The sequence below is a fragment of the Bubalus kerabau genome, chromosome 10 (genome assembly GCF_029407905.1).
Source record: "Bubalus kerabau isolate K-KA32 ecotype Philippines breed swamp buffalo chromosome 10, PCC_UOA_SB_1v2, whole genome shotgun sequence".
Taxonomy (NCBI): Eukaryota; Metazoa; Chordata; class Mammalia; order Artiodactyla; family Bovidae; genus Bubalus; species Bubalus kerabau.
The window spans coordinates 24,003,337-24,022,416 of record NC_073633.1 but is presented as its reverse complement, the minus strand read 5'-3'; the positions used below and the strand labels follow the sequence as shown (position 1 = coordinate 24,022,416).

Genomic DNA, 19,080 nt, shown 5'->3' with positions numbered 1-19,080 from the left:
TGATGTATGACAGAAATCAAATATTGTAAAGCAATCATCAATCAATTAAAAATAAATTAATTAAAAGAATTCAACCTTGGGTGCTTCCCTGGAGGTCCAGTGGTTAAGATTCCAGCTTCCAGTGCAGAAGGCACACCTTCAATCCCTGATCAGGGAATTAAAATCCTGAACGCTGAGCAGTGGAGCCAAAAATTGAAAAAAAAAAAAAAGGTGCAATCTCTATTAATGATTTCTTATGTTTTCAGTGATGCCCACTGCAGCATTATTTATCACAATAAAAAGACTAGAAGTTAGCGGGTGTTCACAGGCAGTGACTAGTAAAATAAATCATGGTTCATCCATACAATGGGATGCTATGGAGATATTACAACGAATGAATTCGTTATAAGCACTTATATGAGAAGGTCTGCAGAACATATTATTATGTGAAGCAAAGCAAGGTATGTAGAGCATGACTTGCCTTTCTGAGGATTTAGGTCACATGAGCTTTATTCAAAAATAATTGCCCTGACATCACCAGTAAGGTTAGTCTTATCAGAATATGGGAGAGAAGTCACAGACTTGGCAGCAGTATATTGGAAAGATTGTACCAACTAAAATGATGTTACTACTGCTTTGTCTTGAATCTAAATGTCACCAGAAATTTTGCCCTTGACATTAGCATGGCACTTCCCCTTATAACTCATGGCTTACTGCAATAACCCGTTATGAATACTATGTTTCAGTTGTTCTAAAACACTCTTTTACACATTTTAACAACCCTGAAATCAGGATGTGTCTTAAACATTTCTATCTTCCAGAAAGCAGTTGGTGAAGAGGCTGTCATTGCCTGCCCCTGCACAGCAAAATTAGGTGAGGGGCTTGGAAGAAAATCTAAGAGATACTAATGAAGAATTCTGAAAGAAATGTTGCATCAGTGAGGATGATACTCTGTATGTGTGTGTGTGTGTGTGTGTGTGTGTAAGAGAGGGAGAGAGAGAGAAGGGAAAAGAACACTCTTAAAAAACACTAATTCAAGAAGTAACTTACCAGAGCCAGCTTCTGCGTGTGCAAAGTTTTAAGAACACTGTGGCCAATTTATTTTGCTTAGATTTTTCCTTTTTATGTACACACAAGAGTAATGTAGGGTGAAAAACCTATGTTTAAATAAGTTTAAAAGAATTCTTTCAACAAGCACAAAAAATTTCAAGTGATAAAACAGCGTGATATCAGAGTTTAATCAGCAGTCTTTATTATTTCTTGGCAGAACATAAAACAATGGCAGGTCTTACAAACAATGGTATTTTCGATTCAGTGAAACATGGAGTGTGTTTCTTATTTAAAAAGATAACCTGCTGAGGGATTCAGAATACACAGCTCATATCTTTGGTAGACTCTGCTCTTAAATAAACTGGCTGATTTTCAGGCACCCTTCTGTACCTATGAAAGGAAAGGTTTAGATTTGAAAAACGTTGTTTGGGAAATGACAAGGGAGAGGTGCTTAGTGAAAGTGTTCTTTCCTTACCTATAAATTGTCTTTTACATCAAACAAGTGTATGTCAACAATCATTCATTTGTTCACTCTTTCCTTTTGTAGATATGTTCTCTGATGTCATTCCAGCTTGTGGTTTATATAGGTCACTTTGATGATGATTAACTGTATTTTTCTAATTTGTCCCAACTGCAACTCAGGAACTAACTACAAAGTTGCTTCCCAATTAGCAACTATTTCTGGATTTACCTGGAGTATCTCTCATGCACCTAAAGAGTATGTAGGTCCATTGCATGAGGCTCTGTTATTTTTGTCTTCTCCTTTAGTCTGCTTCCCTTGCCTTGAGAGTGCTCAAGTCCACTCAAGTGCACTCAAGTCCACTTAGCCAGGCACTGCTGCTGCTTCCTCTGGCTGATGCTAGTGCATGGTTTCCCCCATGTTCTATTGCAAACTAGAGAGAATAACTACTGCATCTCCCTTTTTGGCTCACACTATTGCTTACCAGATAGGAATGGGCGAGTGACAACTGAGCCAATAAAGCCTCTTGCCTGGAATTTTTGAACTTGAAGCGCTCTAGCCTCTAAAGTGGTAAATCTAATGTGAACTTGGGAGTTGCTGGCACAAGTTCTGAGACCCGGGTGGTTCAGGGGTAAAGAATCTGCCTGCCAATACAGGAGATGCAGGTCCCATCCCTGGCACAGGAAGATCCCCTGGAGGAGGAAATGGCAGCCCACTCAGTATTCTTACCTGGAAAATTCCATGGACAGAGAAGCTTGGCGGGCTACAGTCCATGGGGTCACAAAGAGTCGGACATGACTGAGTGACCTAGCACACGCTGTGGCCCAGCACACAATGTGGGCCAGCCACACAAGTTTCTGGAACTGGTTTGAGTCAAGAAAGCCAGCAAGCAGAGAAAAGCAGAGATCTGGATTTCAGGTCAGGCCCAGCTGATCCTTTGCTCTTCTTGTGATCTCGTTACATCGGTCAAATTTGCTTAAGCTGGGACTTCCCTGGTGGCCCAGTGGTTAAGAATCTGCCTTGCAATGCAGGTGATGTGGGTTCAATTCCCGGTTGGGGAACTAAGATCCCACACGCCTCGAACCAACTAAGCCCGCTCGCCACAGCTATTGAGCCCAAGTGCGACAACTAGAGTCCATGCGCCACAGTGAAAGATCCTGTATGACCCAACGAAGATCCCACATGCTGCAACTAAGACCTGATGCAGCCAAATCAACACATTTTTAAAAATTGCTTAAGTTAATTTAATTTGGGTCCTGTGACTTGTACTTGTGTACTTGTGTTTATCACTCAGTCATGTCCTACTCTTTGCGACCCCATGGACTATATCCCCACCAGGCTCCTCTGTCCATGGAATTCTCCAGACAAGATTATTGGAGTGGTTTGCCATTCCCTTCTCCAAGGAAACTTCCCAACCCAGGGACTGAACCCAGGTCTCCTGCATTGCAGGCGAATTCTCTACCATCTGAGCCACCCTGGAAATCAAGGTGACTTGTAAACCAAAGTCCATTAACCAACACCGTGACACTCATTGTTCACTATTTATACCTACTCCTCTTCATATTTGAAGCCATGATAGGCTACAGTGGGAAATAAACTCAGGTGAGAAGCCCTACACTGAGCCACCACTCACTGTCTCCATCAGTCAAAGCTGTGGTCTTGGGCTAAACTTTCCTCTGACTCTTTCCTATGATAAGTTTTTTACCAGACCATTCATTTCTACACAGCTCAGCACTTCTCCCTTACTCAAACTCTGATTTTTCCCTGCTTCCCAAACCCCATCTCTTTTCCTGTTTAAGGAATGATGCTCCCATTCCTTAAGCACCAAATTCCTTTATATCTTCAGTATTTTCATCAAACATTTTCTTCATTTTCGGTCTTCATTAGTACCAGACTTTCTCCCAGAGACGTCACTTTCTTTGCTCTCCTCTTGAAAAGAGGCTGCTTGTTTTTGTATGCTTCATGTTCTTCAGCCTCAGAAATCGACTTCTTGTCCCCCTTGTTCCAAAAGGCTGATTCTAGAACATTGTCTTCCTACTCTGTTTTGAAACTAAGAAGCCCACTTTCAGCCCTACCACCTCTCCTCACCTTGATGCCCACGTTGACTGCCCTCTTAGTATCTCCCCTTAGTTCACTGGTGGCATTGTCCTTGATTCACAAGCTATCTTTCCATCCCAACATATGCAATCATGTTGGGTGACCCAAGGTCTCCAGAGGAACAGCCACCCAAAATCTCAGTCTCCCAGTCACTGACTTTTTCATTGCCAAAGACCTTCTCTCTAACACCACCCCAGACATCTCCTCCCGCTGCTTCTGTTTGATCTTGTCATTCCCCTAAAAGTATACCAGTTTTGAACCAGAAATTGCCCTTTTCTTCACATCCTGTAAGGAATGTTGCATTTGCTTGAATATCTGTGGTAATTTATAATTCACAATTTCTATTTAAACCATTATGCTAATGTCTTTCGGCTTAGAAAAGTAATCCTTAAATCTTTATTTCTTTATCAATGGCAAGAACATAAATCTTTTCATAAAGCTCATGTTATTATTATTATTTTTTTTCTGTTTAGTCATCAATGAATGAAGCAAATAGATTCAGACTCAGGGTTTTCCAACAGACAAGATATCAGAAATTTGCTTGACCCCTTCTGTTCAAAACCCATAGACTGAGTTGATAAAGGAGCTCCCAGTTAACATTCGTGGGTACCTTTCTGCCAAACCCAGAAACATACACCAATCAACCTGCCTTCTATTTCAACCTGTAAATATTCTAAACAAGAAGTCAGATGCAGTTGGCAGCATTTCTCTAACCAGTGTCAGAGTGAGGGCCATGGAACTCTGGCAGCCTTCCTGTTTCCACTCCTGCTCACACTGCGGAGGTGACTCTATCCAGGATGCAGGGCTTCTCCACTTGCCTCCTACTACTTCCTGTAACTTGCTGGGAGTCACAGTCTACAAATACCTGGAGAGCAATGCTAATGCTGGTAGAATGAGAGGAGGCTGAGCCCGGCTCTTTCAGACTCCAGCACAGTTAGGAAATGGCAATTTGTTTTTCTGGGTTGTCTGGTCTGCACCTGAATTATGTTTAGATAATGAAGGAAGACTAAATAATTCCTTCTTTCTCTAGGGCCATCTGCCCCTTTCTCCTTCAGAGGGTAGAGCATGCAGGATGCAAATCAAATAATATGCTTCTTAACCCTTCTTCTTGTCTGCTCCACCGCAGGCCTGTGACCCTGCTTTATTTACAGTTTACAGGGCTGTCTCTAGTTTTTTCCTGTGGTCTGTCCTCCTGGCATCTAATGGGAAGGCGGGGGGACTGTATTAGGAACAGCACTCTGCTGCCATGCTAACCCAGAAGCCATCTATATATCTTTTTTTCACAGTAAATGATGTAATTTAAAACCTACCCAATTCAGGAAATGCAAAATTTGCAGTTCTTGTGGGAATATTATATCACCATCTTTGCATTCACTTAGGATATTTTACTTAAGATGCAGAGTAGTAATCCAAGATACTTCCCGCTTTATATGTATTAATGCAATAGTCACAGGTTAATATTTCATTAGGATTGAATTAACTGTTTACTGATGTGCGTATTAAGGGTGACTATCTTAATATTGTATTGATGGGGGCAGGCTGATAAATCTATCCATTGCAAAATGATTCATACTAACCATAATGATGTCTCCTTATAAGAAAGTATAGTACTGCGTGGACACGTTTTTCCCAGTGGGACATTAGTAAGTTTATTTTCTAAGATGTCCTGCATAGTGCCTGCTGCTGCTGCTGCTAAGTCGCTTCAGTCGTGTCTGACTCTGTGTGACCCCATAGACAGAAGCCCACCAGGCTCCCCCGTCCCTGGGATTCTCCAGGCAAGAACACTGGAGTGGGTTGCCATTTCCTTCTCCAATGCATGAAAGTGAAAAGTGAAAGAGAATTCGCTCAGTCATTTCTTGGACTGCAGCCTACCAGGCTCCTCCGTCCACGGGATTTTCCAGGCAAGAGTACTGGAGTGGGGTGCCATTACCTTCTCCACATAGTGCCTAACAATTGTGAAAAGAGATTTTTTTTGAGCTGAGGACAGGTAGGAGGGCAAATAAGTTCTTGGGACAACAAAGAAAAAGGAGAAGATAAAAATTTTAATTTTTTTCTTAGCCTCCCCACCCCCAAACTGTTATTTCTTTGCTATGAAGTGCAGCAGCCCTAACTTTATTATTTTAACATTTGCTCTTATAACTCTGCCTCTATTAACTTTATAAGCCTGGGCAAGTCCTGCACCTGATTTTCTATAAACTGTAGAGCGAGGCAGGGAACCATGGAGCAAAGGAGGTAGGTTACATGACAGCTGGTGTAGCTAGAATTTTTCAGCGAAGCACTGGGTCTCACGGGTAGAGAGTGGAAAGTAAACATTTATTAATCTCTGTTAATAGGCTCTGGCACAAGAAACCTGTGACCCAGATCATTCTGAACTCAGGACCACAATGGAGGCATCGTGTTCATGTCCAGGCCTCTCATTTCAAGAGAGACACAACTGAGAGAGTGCAATGTGCCTGAGAAAGAGTATCCAGGTGGCAGAAATTAAAATGAAAGAAAACAAACACCCCCACACCATGGATGGTAGAAGAACAGATTGAGAAAGGGGCAGAATATTTTAGAATTAGAATATTTTAAGTAGGACTATGGAGAAAAGATGTTACCGTTTGCCTCTGTAGCTCCAGGAGACAGAACCAGGAATAATGCCTGGAAGTCTCAAGGGGACAAATTTGATTCGACGATGTGAGGCAGGATTTTCTCACAATGGGCGTTATTTAGCTCTGAGAGAGGCTGCCTGCCGAGTCGTTGCATTTCCTTAGTACTTAGAGTTTTATTATGTTAAGTCAGAGGCTCAGGATACAGGCCAGGATTCCTACTTGGAGGGAACAAATAATTAGATGATCCATGTTCCTTCTGACTCCAAGATTTCTATTCCACTTTCCTATTATAGCCTGGGATTATAATTGAAACATTATAATATTTAAATTCAGGTAATACTTGTATACACCATCAGACCATGCAGCAATAGAAATGCATGAGAGGGATTTGAAGCACAAGGAAATCACAAAAAGCCTTCTTTGTTCCAGAATTTCAGAGCTAAATTTTTATGACCCAATCTTTAGACAGTTAAAAAAATCCTAGTGCTTTTTCAATGTATGACAGTATTTTCAAAATACCTCTCGATTTAGGTTAAATTATTTTTAAGCCTCTCTCTCTCCTGCCCTCCTCACTGACTATTAAGGATTAGCCATAAGGCTGAGTCAAAGAGCAGGAGGAAAAGTAGGGAGGAAGAGGGCACCCACCTCTTCTGGCCAAGGTTACTGAGAAGGAGTCCTGGGCAAACAGGAAGAGGAAGGAAGAGAAACATCCTTTCCTCTGGCCTAGGAGACTGGAACGAAGAAAGCGGAGAAAAGCAGGAGAATGAGAATGTGCCCAGAACTCTTCATGAAGGCATCAGTGCAGAGTAGCGAGGAGGGTTAGTCAGGTTATGGAGAATCTTAGGGGGAGGCCACTGTTTTGGGTTTGGCACTCTGGAAGGAGCTCATCTCAAAGGATGCACTGCCCCAGTTTTTGGGGGGGGGTCACCTTGGAGTACAATTTGATGGGACAGCATGATTTGCAGAAGGAGTTTGGTTTTTCTGAGTGGCCGCTGGGTTTGGTGTGACTTGGGTAAGACCTAGAAGTTTCCATATGCCCCTGAGTGGGGCTGCATGTCCGAGACACAGCTGAGTCGAAGGCTGGTGGGCCTGCAAGAGGGTCTGTGATAGTGAAGAGCTGAGTCAGATCTGTCCAGGGTTTGGGTAGAAGACAAGGCAGAACCTCAGAGGGGTCTGTGATGCTCACAAGAGCTGAGGAGCCAATTGGCCAGCGAACTTCACTGTGGCTTGGTCAGGCTGAAAGACCAAACCACAGGCAATGGCAGAGGAGACTCACAGAGCAAACAGAGGGGAGTCAGAAAGAGACATTATTGCCACAGAGGCCGGAGAGAACACGGTGAGCCACACAGGAGCATAATCCAGAACTAAGACCTTCTTTCCTGCTGCCAAGGGCACTGAGCCATACCCCTTTCTCACCCACCAAGGCGCCATCTTTCAGAGGAGCAGCAAAAACAGCTGGATATCTGAGAGGCAGAGCATTTTTACCTAAAGGGATTGAGAACTTTCTTAAAGACATCATTTAAATGACTATACCACTATACCAGGTTATAAAAGTGGACTAAAACTTAAGAGTTTTTGCTGGCTTTCCAGGAGGTGAGATCTCATCAAAGATCTGTTATAGAAAGCCTGAAGGAACAATGTGCTCTTTGCAAGTCGAAGTTGGAGCACAAATAAATTTTTAAATCCATTATAAGTGTCAATAGCATAAAAATTGTGACACTGAGCTTGCAGATAGACATTTGTATTTCTGGTGCCTAGCATGCTGCCTAGAATACAGTACGTGCCAGATAATTATTTGTTAAGTTAATAAATTAATTAATAGCCAATTTTCAGTAATAGGGTGGAAGAACATTTTTACAAACTCAGATGTATTATTGTAGAAATATCAGTCACTTCCTTGGTTCGATGCAGGCTCTCTGGGGAATCTATATAATTCAGTCTCCATCTGAAACAGAACCAGCAAGATAAGGTATCTCATCAGGGAGAAACTGAAAAGATGAAATGGAGTAGGAGGGACTAGCACGAGAAGGGACTGTGTAATAAAGGTCACTGAGAGGAGATGGAAGAAAAAAATCAATGAAGTGCTGCAAAAGACAGAAAAAAAAATTGTAATAGCCAAAGATAATTTAAGACAATGACAAATGGAGTTGAGTTTGGGTTATGTCTATGAGGTCTACCTTGTATAGTCCATTTTATTTTTATGCAATAGCCTTAATACTCCATGTCATAAAGCACTTAACATAAAACACTCAATAAGAGAATCAATTACCAACTGGAAAAGAAATAAAAATAATTTAACTTTTTTTTTTCACATTGCATTTTCATACTGATGAATTTCAAAACAAGTTGCTAGTTTGTTGATCTGCATATTTACTACTGAACACAAATCTCCTCTTTGCATCAGCACAGTCCAATACAGTCACAGCATAGAATTAAAAAAAAGTATTTCAGGAGGCACTAATGATAAAGAATCTGCCCACCAATGCAGGAGATGCAAGAGATGCGGATTCACTTCCTGGGTCAGGAAGATCCCCTGAAGCACCCATCGTGAGACAGTGCAAAGCCTGAAAAGGCAACCCACTCCAGTACTCTTGCCTGGTAAATTCCACGGACTCCAAAGGAGCCTGGCAGGCTACAGTACACGGGGTCGCAAAGGGTAAGACATGACTGAGTGAGCACAGATACACATAGAATCAAAGCCTCTGGGGGAAATGTTTTCATAACACACTTTATAAGAGAATTTCTGCAAGGCTAAAGATGAGCCACCCATCCTAAACACCTTTTTCTTCCTTATCCATCTCTTTTGATTATTTTTTATATTATTAACACATCGTATCTCAGATCTGCCCAAGCTCAGACTCTCAACACCTCTTGTCTAAACCAGTGATAGGAGATATATTTAACTCCTGTGCCATTTCATATGGACTGGGGTGCTGTGCTTTTAAAATATTTCTTTCTTTCTTTGTTTGGCTGCCTCAGGTCTTGGTTGTGGCAGGTGGGGTCTTTGTTGCATCATGCCGGATCTCTCACTGTGGTGTTCAGGCTCTCTGGTTGTGTTACGCAAGCTCCGGAGTACGCAGGCTCAGGAGTTGGGGTTCCTAGGCTTAGTTGCTCTGCAGCATATGGGATCTTAGTCCCATGACCAGAGGTTGAACCCAGGTCTCCTGTACTGCAAGGCGGATTCTTAACCACTGGACCACTAGAGAAGCTTCTGGGTGCTGTATTGAAAGGGATTCTGAGGCATCATCCAGACACACAGGGGAAAAATCACAATGGTTGAGTGATGTCTACTGTGGATGTGGGAGGAGAGCCAGTATGCCAATCATTCATGAACCATCCCTGGCCCAGATGTTTTTAACAACCTCCCCACTAACTCCTCATCTTCAGTCTCTTGCCTGCATAATATTATCTTCCGCAAATAGTCACGAATATTCACTTTCCCCCTCTTACACCTTTCATGGCTCCTTATTTCTTACTTACAGGAGTCTAGTCTCCTTAGCATGGTGTTCGGGGACTTCACTGTCTGGCTTTACTTTTCCATCATTCAGTTCTGTGATAGCTTTGCATCCCTTTACTAATCACCCCACTTTCCAGCCACTTTGGACTAGTCAGAGAGATTCCAGGAGCATGAAATACCCTTTCACTTGTATATCTTCCTTATCTTTCATGCTTTAGTTCAAATGCCCTCTGCTTTGAGAAACCTTCTTGTGTCCCTTTCCTCTGATCAGATTTAATTGGTGATTTCTGGAATGTATTATGAACCCAGATGAAAATGAGCTCAGTTAGGCATTCTGAACAAGAAGCTACTTGCCAGGTTTTGCCAGCTCTGGGTCTCAGGACCTTTACTGTGGTAGAGAAGTGGCCTCCTAACCAGAAATGTGTGTATTGTAATACCTGAACAGACATAATTGAAACAATGGGAGGATCAGTAAACCCATATTCTGGAATGAGACTAAATACTTTGAAGTTAAGTTATCACAAACCAGTGGAAATCTTAGTCAGACTCTGTTCTGATTCAACAGCAATGAATATAGATAAGATAAAATAACCCATTAAAAGTAAAAGACTCATAAACTTGTTTTTTTTTTTTTTTCCCAAATATTTATTTGGCTGTATCAGGTCCGAGTTGCAGCATGTGGGATCTTTTGGAGAGGTGCCCAGGCTTCTCTAGTGATGGCTCGTGGGCCTAGCTGCATATGGGATTTTAGTTTCCCCACAGCACATGAGGTTTTTTTTTCTTGAACCAGGGATAAAACCCATGTCCCCTGTGTTTGGAAGGTGGATTCTTAACCCCTGGATTGCCAGGGAAGTCCTAGGGTTTTATTTTTAAAATGACAGTATATGGGTTATTTGAGACACTTTTACAACATACTGAGTGAAAAATGGAAAATACAAAGATGAGAATGTGAACAAACAGAAACAAAAGAGATTAAGATATTATTATCAGACAAAGTTGAATTCAAAGCAAAAAAAATGTTAAACAGAAAATACTGTCACCATAATGGAATACAACACTAATGAATCTTTTTGTACCATTGACATAGCAGTAAAATTAATCAATACACTATGCTAGTGAGAATGAATGAAAACAAGGGTTTTTCTGGAAAACCTGCACACAGAAGGGCCCAGGTAACTCTCACAAGACCCAGAGACTTCACTGATGCCAAGTTCCCTACTGATCATCTTCACTGGATATTTAACAAGCATCTTAAATTTAGATTTTAAAAACCAAATTCTTTATTTATCTCCAGATATGTTCTTCTGGCATTCTCTAACCTCAGTAAATAGGAATTCCATTCTTCCAATTGCTTGAACCAAAAACCTTGGAGTTTTTCTTGATGCTCTTCATTTTTCCATAGCTCACATCCATTCCTTCAGCAAATTCTGTTGTACCTCCAAAATACAGCCCAAACATGATCACTTTACATCATCTCTTTAGTTGCTACACTGGTCCAAGCCATCCTCACCTTTCTTCTGAATTATTGCAATACCCAAAGCTGGTCTCCCATGCCCTCATGAGAACAGCCAGAGGAGTCTCTTTTAAACCCCAAATGGTGTCAGCCCCCCTGCTCAAAGCTCTTTAATTGCCTTTTATTGACTCAGAGCAAAAAAAGGCAAAGTCTTCACTCTGTTCTACAAGGCCCTAAGTAATCTGGCTCCCACTTACTTTATTTCCTTTCACCTTCCCCCTTGTCTCACTCACTGTGTTCCAAACACACTGACCTCCCTGTCACTCATAAAATAAGTGAGACCTGTCCTTACCTCTGGGGCTCTGCCCTAGCTGTTCCCAAGCTGGAACACTCTTGCCTGGAAAGAGCATGGTTCACAGGAGTTACCTACCAAAGGCAGTGACAAATTTTCTCTTGGGCTCCAAAATCACTGCAGATGGTGACTGCAGCCATGAAATTAGAAGACACCTGCTCCTTGGAAGAAAAGCTATGACAAACCTAGACAGCGTGTTAAAAAGCAAAGACATCACTTTGCTGACAAAGGTCCATCTTGTCAAAGCTATGGCTTTTCCAGTAGTCATGTATGGATGTGACAGCGGGACCATAAAGAAGGCTGAGTGCCCAAGAATTGATGCTTTTGAATTGTGGTGATGAGGAAGACTCTTGAGAGAGTCCCTAGGATCCTAAAAGAAATCAACCCTGAATAGTCATTGGAAGGACTGATGCTGAAACTGAAGTTCCAATGCTTTGGCCACTTGATGTGAAGAGCTGATTCTTTGGAAAAGACCTGATGCTAGGAAAGTTTGAGGGCAGGAGAAGGGGGCAACAGAGGATGAGATGGTTGGATAGCATCACTAACTCAACAAACATGAGTTTGAACTCTCTGGGAATAGTGAAGGACAGGGAAGCCTAGCGTGTTGCAGCCCATGGGGTCACAAGGGGTCCCAAAAGTCACAGACACAACTTAGCCACTGAACAACAGCCACCGTCACCTGCCAAAGGAGGCTTTCCCTGATGGCCCCGCCCTCAGTGAGATAGCAATTCCCTCATTCCCACCTTCCCCTCCCCTGCACGTCCCATCTCCTTTACCTGCTCTATTTATCTATATAGTCCTTATCACCAGCTGACCTATGCTATTTTTATTTTTTAATTAAAAAAATTATGTATTTATTTTTGACCGTGCTGGGTCTTTGTTACTGTGCCTGGGCTTTCTCTTGTTGTGGAGAGTGGGGGCTACTCTCTAGTTGCAGTGCTCAGGCAGGTCATTGCTGTGGCTTCTCTTGTTGCAGAGCACAAGCTCTAGGATGTGTGCTCAGTTGCTCTGTATCATGTGGGATCTTAGTTTCCAGTTCAGTTCAGTTCATTTGTGTCCAACTCTTTGCAACCCCATGGACTGCAGCTTGCCAGGCTTCCCTGTCCATCACCAACTCCCGGAGCTTACTCAAACTCACGTCCATTGAGTCGGTGATGTCATCGAGCCATCTCATCCTCTGTCATCCCCTTCTCCTCCAGCCTTCAATCTTTCCCAGCATCAGGGTCTTTTCAAATGGGTCAGTTCTTTGCATCAGGTGGCCAAAGTATTGGCGTTTCAGCTTCAGCTTCAGTCCTTCTAATGAGTATTCAGGACTGATTTCCTTTAGGATGGACTGGTTGGATCTCCTTCCAGTCCAAGGGACTCTCAAGAGACTTCAACACCACAGTTCAAAAGCATCAATTCTTCAGCATTCAGCAGAGATCATACCCATGTCGCACTGGCAGGCGGATTCTTAACCACTGGACCACCAGGGAAGTCCTATACTTTTTATTATAGTTTGTCTGATTTCTTCAGCTCCTTCCTTTCTAGAATGAGCCATGAAACCTACTCAGGGATTTTTTTTTTGGGTGGGGGGGGTGGGTTATTTGTTTGTTGCACTAGCCCCAGAATCTATAACAATGCCTGGTGTATGGTAGAAGTATAATAGATTAGTGGAGTGGTTTGAATGATTGGTCAGTTACCCAGTTACCCTGAGCTATCCCTTGGAACTCAGGAAAGATCCATCAAGGCCAGGAGAGGTAAAGGTGGTTGGCTGAGCTGGTCTGGACTGACCACTGAAGGAGGGGCCTTGGTGCTTGGCTCCACTTCAGTTAGGAGAGCAAATGTTGTGGGTCCCCTGCCTTGTTTGCAGGGCCTCCCCCATGTGTCTCTTGGCCTTTCTTGCTTTCACTTCCTTCCCTTTCTTCTCACTACCATCACCATCACCCTGGTCAAAAAACCTTTTTGAATACTTTATGAAGCACTTTCTAGTTCTAGGACATCTGCTATGAGCAGCTGTGGGGCTCCAGGGTGTGGACTGCCTGATATTTTTAGGTGAAGAGAATGTTGGGCAATGAGATCACCCACATGAGCTGGAACAGAATAGGGTCCAACCACCTGCCCTGATCCTGCGGGGAAACTGATGCCTCCAGGTGCTGTTAGCATGCTTATTCAATTAGTCCTTGAACTTGAAGGTCAGATGTATTTAACTCTGACCTGTATTTAGCTTTGTATGTATTAATGAAGAAGTTAAGAGTATGGACTTTGGCAGACCTGAGTTCAAGCTCTGCCACTGAGCAACTCTAAGAGACTGGGAAAGACACTTAAACTGTCTTGGCCTCAATTTCCTCATTATTGAAATGGATAATGCTTGCATCACAGAGCTGTTGTTAGGGTTAAACAAAAACCCAGGTCAAACATTCAGCACAGTAACAAAATGCTTAGCCCACAGCAAGAACTCAACTAATACCAGACGCTGCTATTAACAATGGTTGGTGCGTGCATGCTCAGTTGCTCAGTTCTGTCTCTTTGTGACTCCATGGACTGCAGCCCAACAGACTCCTCTGTCCATGGAATTTTCCGGGCGAGAATACTAGAGTGGGTTGCATTTCCTCCTCGAGGGGAATCTTCATGACTCAGGGATCAAACCAGCGTCTCTTGTGTCTCCTGCATTGACAGGCGAGTTCTCTACCGCTGCCCTACCTGGGAAGCCCACAATGGTTGGTATTTTCACCCACATTATATAATAAAGCTCATGTATCATGAGAGTTTCCTGACAAGAAGAAAATCACTTACTCAAGAAAATCCTGCTCTCAAACACTTAATATGGACCATTTGAACTCTGAATTCTCAGCGACTGAGTTGTGTCCTTGAAGTTGCTGAGTGGCTACAACTGGGGAGAGTCCGTGAGACAGAGCCCAAGGGATTAACAAACAAAATAAATATTTACCTGCATTTTATGTGCTTGGTCTGTTAAATAGCTCTGTTTTCATTGACTTGGCCCAAATTGATCAGTGATTCACAGGAGACCTTAACTGTGCACTTCTATATATAAAGTTGATTTAGCTGTTTGTTTTTTAACGACATTGATATTTTTGGACTTTCAGAGTATACTTTGCCATTACTATCAACTGAAAAGTAATGTTCCCTGCTCAGAATGGATTTCTAACCACTACTGAAGGAACTGTGGCCTCAGGTTACCTCATGTGTACCTTGGGATAGTGCTCAGACACTTTTGTCTCTTGATTGTTGGATGTCTGTGTAGTTTTTGCACATATGCTAATCTGGAGACCCCTCTGAGATTAAAAAAATAAAAATATGAGATTTCACTTTCTTTTGTTCTCCACAAAATCTAATTGTGGTCCCAACAGTGAGAGATCTTGAACAACAGTAGATAGTTGGTTGCCTGAAGTGTGGATTCCTGACTCATATTTGCATTCTGCCATCTCAGTGCTTTTGGGAATCACAGGTGGCCTCTCTCCCAATCCCTTAGGACTCATTCCTTTACATTCTTAGCTCTACTGGTCTCTGTTTAATATGTATTTATTAGGGGGTCTGTGTGTGTGTGTGTAAGAGAGAAATGACTTGTCCTTAGCCTGCAGTGGGATTCAGACCTACCCAGGAATGTCTGATGAACCAAAGAATAGATCCAGAAGAAGGAGCTGATTTATATGAAGGTTTAATATGGAGCGTAAGTCTTGGAGCTTATGAAGAGAGAGCTGATGTCTGCTGGAAACTTGTTCCCTGGCTCCTCTCCCAGGGACTCAGTCTTGAGGTCTGTGGAGAGAGGGACTGGAAGAAGGAACCATTTCCACAGGGGCTTGGAACACCCAAAGATCACTGGGTAGCTGCCATGCAGTAAGGAACTCTTCTGGTGTGGGCCTTCTTTGGCAACTTCAGGAAAAAAAGAGAAGACTTGAGGTACAAACAGCAGCATTCTCACAGAGGACCCAGCAAAGAGGGTAAGGATTAGGCATCCCCTCCAGCAGCTTCTTAGATAATACCCATCACCCGCTGCAATGGGTGGGAACCACACCAGCATTCTTATCCTCATTGTTGACATTGAGTGTGCCCATGTGCCAGGCACAGTGCAAAGCCACTTAATGCCAGTTTACAGCTTGAGATAGTAAACTGTCCTAGGTCACTCACACAGCATGATGTACTTGGTTTTAAAAAAAATTTATATTTTGTATTGGAGTACAACCAACTAACAAAGTTGTAAGTTTCAGGTGAACAGCGAAAAGGTTCAGCCATACATTTACATGTATCCATTCTCCCCCAAACTCTCCTCCCATCCAGGCTGCCACATAACATTGAGCAGAATTCCATGTGCTATACAGTAGGTCCTTGTTGGTTATCCATTTTAAATACAGCAGTGTTCACATGTCTGTCTCAAACTCCCTAACAATACCTTTTGATTTTAATCCAGGCAGTTTGATTCCAAACCTCTTGCTCTTAATCATCCCTTGACATATCTCCAGGGTTGTATGGAGCACAATAGAAAATCCAGAAATAGAACCAAATACATTTGTCTTATAGATGATAAAGGGAATATCTTTAAAAAGTGTAAAAAAAATGGATTTATAAATAAATGGTATTGGGGAAAGTGTGCAATCATCTGGAGAACAGTAAAATTGGATCCCTACCTCACACTGAATACTAGGAAAAACATACTGATCAAACATATGTTTCAGTATAAACATAAAATAATATGCACACGATGAAAACATGAAAAAATTCTTCTATAACACTGGGGTAAAACAAACAAACAAACAAACAAAAAAAAACACTGGGGTAGGAAAAATCTTTCTTACAGTGATTCAAAAGTCATGAAAACTATGATAAAGTCAATTATATAAAAAAGTCAAAAGACAAAAATGGAAAAAAATTAACACATATCAGAAAAAGGGCTAGTTTATACAAAGAGGTCTAAAAACTGATAAGATCAAGACTAATTACTCAATAGAAAATTAGGTAAAGGATATGGACTGTTGACAGAAAAAAAACTTAAATGATTTTTAAACATATGAAAAGATTCTCATCCTAACATATAACAAGTGAAATACAACGAGATGCCATTTGAAATGATGTTGAGATACCATTTTTCACTTATCTAATTAGCAAAAATCCAAACATTTGACAACATACTCTGTAGGCAAAGTTATTTGGGAAAACAAGCATTTTCCTCTGCATACCTTTGGTGGATGTACACAGTGTTACAACCTTACGGAGGGCAATATGACAATATCTATTAAAACACAAATACACTGACCTTCTAACCCAAGAAGTCTATTTCTGGGAACTCATCCTACAGATCCACCTGCACATGTGCAAAATGACAGATGCCTAAGTTAAGTCATGGCAGCATTGTTTGTCTTGGAAGACTGGAAATAACCCAAGTGTCAATCATATGGGATCTGATTAAACCAGGCCAACAACACAGTAGAATGCTGTGTCTTTGTAAAATGAAAGGAAAAATACATAGGAACCTCTTTCTACATTGTTTTGTCAAAATAAACAGGTCACACTGCAAAAAAAAAAAAAAGGCACAAAAGAAGGTATATAGTTCATTATCTTTTATGTAAGAAAGGAAAAAAAGAAGAAAATATATTTGCATTGGTATAAAGAAATGGAGGGAAATGTAAAAATATAAAGTGTCTCTTGGGACAGGGGAATGGAGAACAAGCTTATGGGGAATGGGAGAAAAACCTTACATTCACTCTATAACGTTTTATACTGTTTTGATTTTTAACCATGAGAATGTATTATCTAATAAAAAGTAAAAAAAAAACCTTGTCTATATATTTATGTTTTTTGGCTGTTTTCCTCAACACTGTGTGCTGATTTGTGCCTTGGATAACAGAGGCTGACCTAGTTTTGGTCTATCTTCAAAACAGTCAACTGGTCCCAAAGTTATCAGCCGTGCAAATTAGAACAAGGTCAGTTGTATTTGGTCCAAGATTGCAAGCAGTGGCAGCTGAGCAGGACAATTTCTTAAGAATTTTGAAAGAGGCTTATAACTGAGTATTATTAGGGCAAAGAATGATGAGAACCCAATTTAAAGTTATAAGTAGCCTACTCCAAGAGAAATGCAGTTCTCCAGACTATTCTAGAATCAAGACACAGGTCAATATCAACCTGGGGGGCCTCTACTGTCAGCTCTGTATCTTGGAATTCTCTGCATGGCTAGCCTATCTGACAACAAGGGGGAAGGTCTCAGACCTGGAGACATGGCCAGAGACAAGGAAGGTTGGTATATACCATTAGCCTCCATCATTCTTTGAAAAACAATAAAGGAAGTTGAAATTGAGAAAAGGAATAACCGAAGGAGAAGAGTAAGTGACCTGTGGACAGAAGAATCTGAATAGACATTTTCCAAAGAAGACATACAGATGGCCAACAGGCACATAAAAAGATGCTCAAAATCACTAATCACAGTGTGCATGCTAAGTCGTTTCAGTCATGTCTGACTCTTTGTGACCCTACGGACTGTGGCCCACCAGGCTCCTCTGCCCTTAGGATTCTCCAGGCAAGAATACTGGAGTGGGTTGCCATGCCCTTCTCTAGGGGATTTTCCCAACCCAGGGATCGAACCTGTCTCTTAAATCTCCTGCGTTGGCAGGTGGGGTTCTTCATCACTAGCGCCACCTGGGAATCACTAATCACCAAATGAAATGCAAATCAAAACCACTATGAGATATTGCTTCACACCTGTCAGAATGGCTATCATCAAAAAATTAACAGATAACATGTTGGCAAGAATGGAGAGAAAATGGAACCATAGTGTACTGTTGGTAGGAATGTGAATTGGTGCAGCCTCTATGGAAAACAGTATGAAGTTTCTTCAGACTATAAATAGAACTACTATATGCTCTAGCAATACCACTCTTGGGTGTATGAAAAAAGCACTAATTCAAAAAGATACATGCACCCCAATGTTTATAGCAGCATTATTTGCAGTAGCCCAGACAGGAAGAAGACAGTGTCTATTGACAGATGAACGGATAAAGAAGATGTGGTACATATACACAATGGAATATTATCCAGCATAAAAAGAATAAAATTTTGAAATTTGCAACAACATGAATAGACCTGGAGAGTATAATGCTTAGTAAAATAAGTCAGACAAAGACAAATATTGTATGTCATCGCATGTGGAATATAAAAAATAAAACAAAACCACTAAATAAAACAAAAAAAGAAGCAGATTCACATATGAAGAGAACAAACTAGTGGTCACCTGTGGAGAGAGGGGACAGGGAAGAGGCCATATAGGGGGAGGGGATTAAGAGGTACAAACTACTACGGATAAAATAAATAAGCTACAAGGACATACTGTACAGCATAGGGAATATAGCCAGAATTTTATATAATAACTATAAATGGGGTATATTCTTTAAAAACTGTGAATCACTATGTTGTACACCTGAGACTAATATAATATTATAAATCAACTATACTTCAATTTTTACAAGAAGAATAAGTGACCTGAATCAAGAAGTTTAAATAGAGGAGGGAAGGAAGGAGAAGGGAATAGTGTTTGAGTGTCTACTGCTTGCCAGTATTTTGTTATGAAGTCCTCCCAACAGCTCCGTAAGGTAGGTTTTATAACACACGTTTTAAAGACAAGGAAACTGAGGCTCAAACTGGCTAACCAGT

The 19,080-nt window shown here is 41.5% G+C and overlaps 1 long non-coding RNA gene across 1 annotated transcript; it reads right to left on the bottom strand.

Annotated features, from left to right (window-relative positions):
- Positions 1-15,100: 15,100 nt before the first annotated feature.
- Positions 15,101-18,112, bottom strand: LOC129620416 (uncharacterized). Its single transcript, XR_008698530.1, has 3 exons — positions 17,766-18,112; positions 16,694-16,741; positions 15,101-15,315 (listed from the first exon to the last, which is right to left on the bottom strand). It is a non-coding gene; the product is annotated as an uncharacterized LOC129620416 (long non-coding RNA).
- Between the last annotated feature and the right edge of the window lie 968 nt (positions 18,113-19,080).